Source organism: Odontomachus brunneus, unplaced genomic scaffold, assembly GCF_010583005.1.
Source record: "Odontomachus brunneus isolate Ranch 3 - 2012 unplaced genomic scaffold, Obru_v1 Obru_scaffold_230, whole genome shotgun sequence".
NCBI lineage: Eukaryota > Metazoa > Arthropoda > Insecta > Hymenoptera > Formicidae > Odontomachus > Odontomachus brunneus.
In genome coordinates, this window is record NW_022639680.1 from 275,489 (window position 1) to 281,601 (window position 6,113).

Consider the following 6,113-nt stretch of genomic DNA (forward strand, 5'->3'; position numbering starts at 1 on the left):
AAAATACGATGACGCTCCATTATAGTTCCGCCGGATGTGCAGAGGGGGGAACTACGGAGAAGCGATAACAGACATCGCAGAATCTTTTATGCTGAAACGAATCGAAGAGAATAATCAAAGGCACCAAGATATCGTGTATGGGGAAATAGTTTTACGAAGTATCGCGTTTATATAGAAATATGAGCGATCAAGATTGTAAGAAAACGCATAGTTCTCATTCACTCTCTAAATTTCTTGGAGGGGAATTTCACTTAAAACAAATGAAAAATGATAATACTCCTATTTGAAATGATAGTAAAAATACTGCCACTTGAAATTATCAGAGTGAATGTTTTATTCAAGTTTAGGGTGGATTTTGATTCCATATGAGCGAATGTGCCATTCGATTAGAGTAAATATGTTTCGTAAGTCGGTTACAGAACGATTTAGACATTACAAAATTGGAACCTTGCCAAAAGTGTCAAAGTTGAGAGTCATTATTGACGGACTTAAGTATAGTTATAATATAATTAATAATAATGTTATATAATTACTGCATAAAAACTCGTCACGATAATGAATCAATTTTAACAGTTTGGTGAGATCCCAATCTTGTCGTGTCTCTAATCGTCTTGCAACTAAACATATATCAAATTTATTTTTCAATTTTGAAGAAAAATATTCACTCTTTAATTCAGAATAGAGAATTTATTCCATATGAATGAAACATCATTCAAAGTGACTCGGTGACCACTCTAATTTTACTCAGAGAAATTTAGAGACCACAAAATCGACAAATCAATTTGTTGCACGATTCGCGCGATTTGGTTAGTTAGATAGATTGAATACTTCCCATATATAATTTTGTGCTCTGTTTAAAATCGTAGTGTAAAATTTTGGCCCCAAAATGTAGTATAATAGCTGAGATATTTAAATTTAAGTAATTTTTTGCTCATATAGCGGTTTTCACACTCTGAATCGTCGAGTGAATATTTTCACTTGAAATCACTTGAAAGTAAATTGAATCTGATATGTTTCATCGTGTCACCCATACATACATATACACACATACACATAGAAGAACAAATTCATTCTAATAAATTGAAATATGCATTTATATGAAGTCAGAATAAATTATAGTGAAACATTTAGTCTTACGATTTCGCGTGGTAGTATTTCCACATATAAAGTGTCTCAGATTCTCCTCCGCAATTTTTGTGGGGACGGATTGAAGTGAACAATCTGTGAATTGAAGTGAAAAATCCTATATCATTTTGCGATATTTGCAATAATAGTCGAAAATAATTGATTAAAGAAAATTAGTAAATGATCACATGTGATATGGTAGGTGAGCTGTAGTGGCGATGTGTGCTGTTGTATGCTTGTATACATTAGGTCAAATTGAACAAAAGAGTCTTTTATCATTTTGCAAATAACCACATTTTTAGTTATTAACAAAGGAAAATTGTTACATGATTGTGCGCGATAATGCACAAATCTTCTTTAATTAATATTTAAAAATTTATCAAATCATTTGCAAAATGGTAGAGAACTTTTTTGTTTAATTTGACCTAATATATATATATATATATATATATATATATATATATATATATACACAGTTGTAGATGACGCCACTATAGCTCTACTATATCGCGTGTGATCATTCAATCTTCTTTAATTAATATTTCGAGAATATTTATTACGAATATCGCAAAACGATATGGAACTTTTATATTCATCTCAATCCGTTCTACGTTCCTACAAAAATTGTAGAGGAGAATCTGAGACACCCTGTATATCGTTTCGAGTAAAATTTCAAGAGTATGATATATATGTCACAGAATAAGGCGGTACATTCGTGATCAAAATAAAAATAATAGCTTATAAAGGAATTTCGACGAACGTTGGTCCATTAAAATCACTCGTTGCCTTTTTCGACACGACTTTTACGCTTCAGAACAGTGGCGTGACAAAATAGAAGTGTACGAACGCCCTCCGTCCCGGAGCGTAAAAAGGGAGGCCTGGTGGGATGAGGCACAAGGGAGAAAAGCTCATGCCAAGCTTTCTCGTACCTCGAGAGCGAGTCAGTGCAGCGCGATTCAGTCGGTCGTAGCGCGCTGACTCGCTCGGGAGTTGTTCGTCGGAGGGAACAAGGTGGCTCGCGCGACCTATTCGCCAAACTTCACTCATTTACTTGGACGGTTTCTGCATATTTATTTTTCTATTTATTTATTCGTATTATATTATATGTCCAAAGTGTCTTTGACGTGAAGGCGAGCAGCTCCGAGCACACCTCAAGTTTCCCTCTTCGATTCTCACACTCGCGCATTTGACCACTTTCCGTTCGTTCTATTCATGACGAATTTCCCTTTTGTCCGGTCCAAGATAATTGTGCGTCCTGAAGAAATCGAAGAGGAAGAAAGGAAGAAAGTGCCGTCGTATAGGCGCGGAACGTGAGAATCCCGAGAGGAGTCGACGGCCCGACGCCGCTGCTATTTCGAGGCTGAGACGCACCGGTGAGCTTTCATGCGACTTCAGTTTCTCTCGTAGTCGCATATAGGTGTAATCACATTGAAGATCTCCAAGTTTTCCACAATTAAACTTCAAGCTTAAAAGTATAGACAATCAAAACTTTTGTTTTCCGGACAATTTAAGACGCGAGTTTCTTTAACAGTATTTGAAGTCGGGAATTCAAACACGGAGAAGATATTATAGTTAAAATTACGTTGACATTATATTTCACTTTACAATGCTTTTAGTAAAGTTCAAGTATACTGATATTGTAATATAAATTACTACAGAAATAACAAAAATTTAATGATCTACCAAACATACGATATAAAAAACATTGAAGCAATCACAATAATTTTGTAGTTAAAAAGGTTAAACGTACATAACATTTTTAAACAAATATATAATAATTTCAGTCATAATTTTTTTGTATGGTACAAATATTAATAAAATTTTGTTGTAATTTTTGCTGCAATATTTTTCTTTGTATATAAAGATATGTCAGAACTGCAACATTTAAGCGGATAGAAATTATTGAAAGAAATATCGATTTAGAGTTTGCAAGGAGCTCGTGAGAAACAACGATGACAAAAACGCGATACACGACACACGGCTTCTTTTATAGTTTTCTCTAATTAATGTAATAACTAACATAGTTGTACTTTTACTTAAACTAATTATTATACTAATAATATGTTATATGCCCGCATGCAACGATTGATCAATTGATTTCTCGAATACTCGATTACTTACATTAGCGCGCGATTCGAACAATCTAAGCTTATGGGATACGTTCTTGAGGGATGATTTCTCGAGGAAATCGGCTTTGTCCAGGAAGCAGATGTAATTATAAGCTGACGTACGCGCGTATTTACTCGTTACTCACACATCTACGGTACATAACAAGATCGTTGCCATTTTTCGCACACGTTGACGATTACGAATGATGTTTTCTACATGGTTTGAGTTACGATGTCAAATTTATCTTGCTAATCGCACATGTACAATGCTTCTTTGTCACATTCGATCAAAATCCGAACGTCAAATAAATCATTCATGCATTGATAACTCACCGTACAAGTAATAGAATATTTTTTTTCAATTTTCGATTTTTAGCCTTTTATTTTTGTATAAACAGAGAAAGAAAAAATTGTAACACTTTTTATCTCGACGAACTTTAAAATGTGCCTGGCATTCAATAGGACAATTTATCTTCTGAGAATTACTAAAAACAAATTTTTTTATTGCATGTAGATATGTTATAAAACTCACTGAAAAAATTGTTGCTACCTTTTTTTTGTCACTGACATTAATCAGTATATATTATCTTAAAGGAATATCATACTTTGAGAATTTTATCGATAAAATACAAATACAATACGTTTTTTGCAAATTTTACATTTTACATTTCATTGATTACACAAAATTAAGAATGCTTTCTTAATACAACTAAAGCACGTAAAAAATGATGTGGAACGTTGTTTAATATGTGATGAAAACGATAAAGCGCATTTCAAAATTGACACCTCCAGCTATTAGTTTGCGTAAATTACTAAAGTTCTGCAGTTGGTACATATCAAACATATGTTTGCTTTGCTTAGGAAAACTTCAAAGAATACATTGTATTTTTTTTATAACTGAATTTAAAAGCTATAAAATATATGGAAATCGCAGAACGATTTCTATATGTGGTTGATGCCATTAAATATGTGGTTGATGTCATTAAATATGATAAAAGAAACTAATACATTTATATGAGATTTATATATATAAGAAATAAGAAAAGAGTAGCACGGTTGTATTAATATTTACATGATATATTTTGACGACCGTCTCTACATTATCGATAAGAGTCGATAGTAGGAGTTTATTATTCACTTTGGCATCTCCTTAATATTTCATAACTACAGTTATCTATCATGGCATATGATGATTGAAGACAATGGTAATTCTAATATTATAAGTATAAATAGGTAATTGTATCGCGTTCTATGTACAACAGAATTTAACGCAATCTTTTAATTCTTTAAAAGGAAGTTTTGGTTTAGATGGTTAAAAAATAGGAGTCGTTTTTACGACTTTTTTTTTAAGAAATGAATAAAGATTTCAACATAGGATTTTGATTATTTACCATTGTCCCAAGTATAAAATATTGTTTTGTATTAAAAAAAAGAATTGATTTCGTCGTCCAAGTTTTTTGTATTAAGCCGAACATCTTTAACTAGTAAAAACCATTATAGCTCACGTAATAATTTGAAATAAATTGAATAAGAAGATATAAAAACTTATTAAATTTACTGAATTTTTTTTACTGAAAGTCGGAATTTAATAAAATAGTGGCACTTTAAAGTACAAGACTTTTTCTTCCTTTCTTTTTTATTTAGTGCGAAAAATACTAAGTTTGGGTACTTTATAAAGGATTTAGGTTCATACATTTCAGTAAATTTAATACAGTTCTTAAATTTTCTTACCCCATTTGTCTGAGATTGTCATATGAGTTGTAATGTTAAACTCCAGTCAGAGGCGTCTAGTGACACAGCACAAAAAATCTGAACGAAATTTTAATTTTTAAAAAATAATTTTTATATTCAAAACAATGATATATAAATAATATAGTTAGAACCTTACATTGATATCTTTATTAATTTTTTTGAAGGAAATTTGTCACTCAAAAAAATATATTTTGCTGGTCAGGTAGAGTTCTAAACAGTTTAAACAACAATTAAAATTTATTGCTGTTATTTATATCAGTTAAAAAATTGTCTGTGGTACGTACAATTTACAGCAGCAGCATTTTAATAATATAGAAATTATGATAGAAATTATGTACAAAACACGTGCGGTATCGTAGTGTTTGCTAGTCATATATTCATTTCAGTTAATCTGTCGTATCAAGATAATTTGCGCTACGACTGTAAGGCCATTTTTTAAGTGCTTAAAATCTTCTATTTTTCGGCTATCTAAATCAGAAAATCTCTGCTTAATAAGTAAGCAATTTTACAAGTCGGATAGGAATTTTTGATCGCGTAGACAATAGATGTTTAGATTCAAACTGAAAATAGAACTTCCTCCAGGAAAGTCGGTGCCTCCTCGCTTTCGCTTTCCCTGTTTCTCTCTCTCTCTCTCTCTCTCTCTCTCTCTCTCTCTCTCTCTCTCTTTCCACCTCTTTCTCTCTCCTCTAGACGATGCCGACGCTCGTTGTATCCATAGGTGTGACGCTGTCGCATCGCTATTTTCGTCGGCATCCAATAGTCACTCGTCAAGTCGGGACATAGCTACCCTCTCGTATGCAGTTGAGGTGATTGGGCTCAAGCGTGCGTTCAAATCCAACATTTGTTTCATAAACATATATTTCTTAACAATATTCGAATCCTCAGTACGGTTGATTGCAAAATTCAAAATGTGATACTGAAAATGTGTTTCTCGAATTTTGATAGATCGCTTGTCATATCGGGATTCTCCGCACGGCTGCACATGCACGTGTTCGTCATCATGCGCGCGCGTGCCTCACATTAGCGCAGCTTCCTAACCAAGTTGAAGTGACTGATGTTGAGGCTGAGGAGAGATAAACGAGAGAGAGAGAGAGAGAGAGAGAGAGAGAGAGAGAGAGAGAGAGAGAG

At 33.0% G+C, this 6,113-nt stretch overlaps 1 protein-coding gene across 3 annotated transcripts in view; it reads left to right on the forward strand.

Annotated features, from left to right (window-relative positions):
• Window positions 1-1,559: 1,559 nt before the first annotated feature.
• LOC116852496 (protein TANC2) overlaps window positions 1,560-6,113 on the forward strand; it is a 160,954-nt gene continuing 156,400 nt past the window's right edge. For all 3 annotated transcript variants that reach the window (XM_032832940.1, XM_032832941.1, XM_032832945.1), the window contains exon 1: window positions 1,560-2,498. The gene's annotated coding sequence lies outside the window, so the exon portion shown is untranslated. The remainder of the gene's footprint in view (window positions 2,499-6,113) is intronic.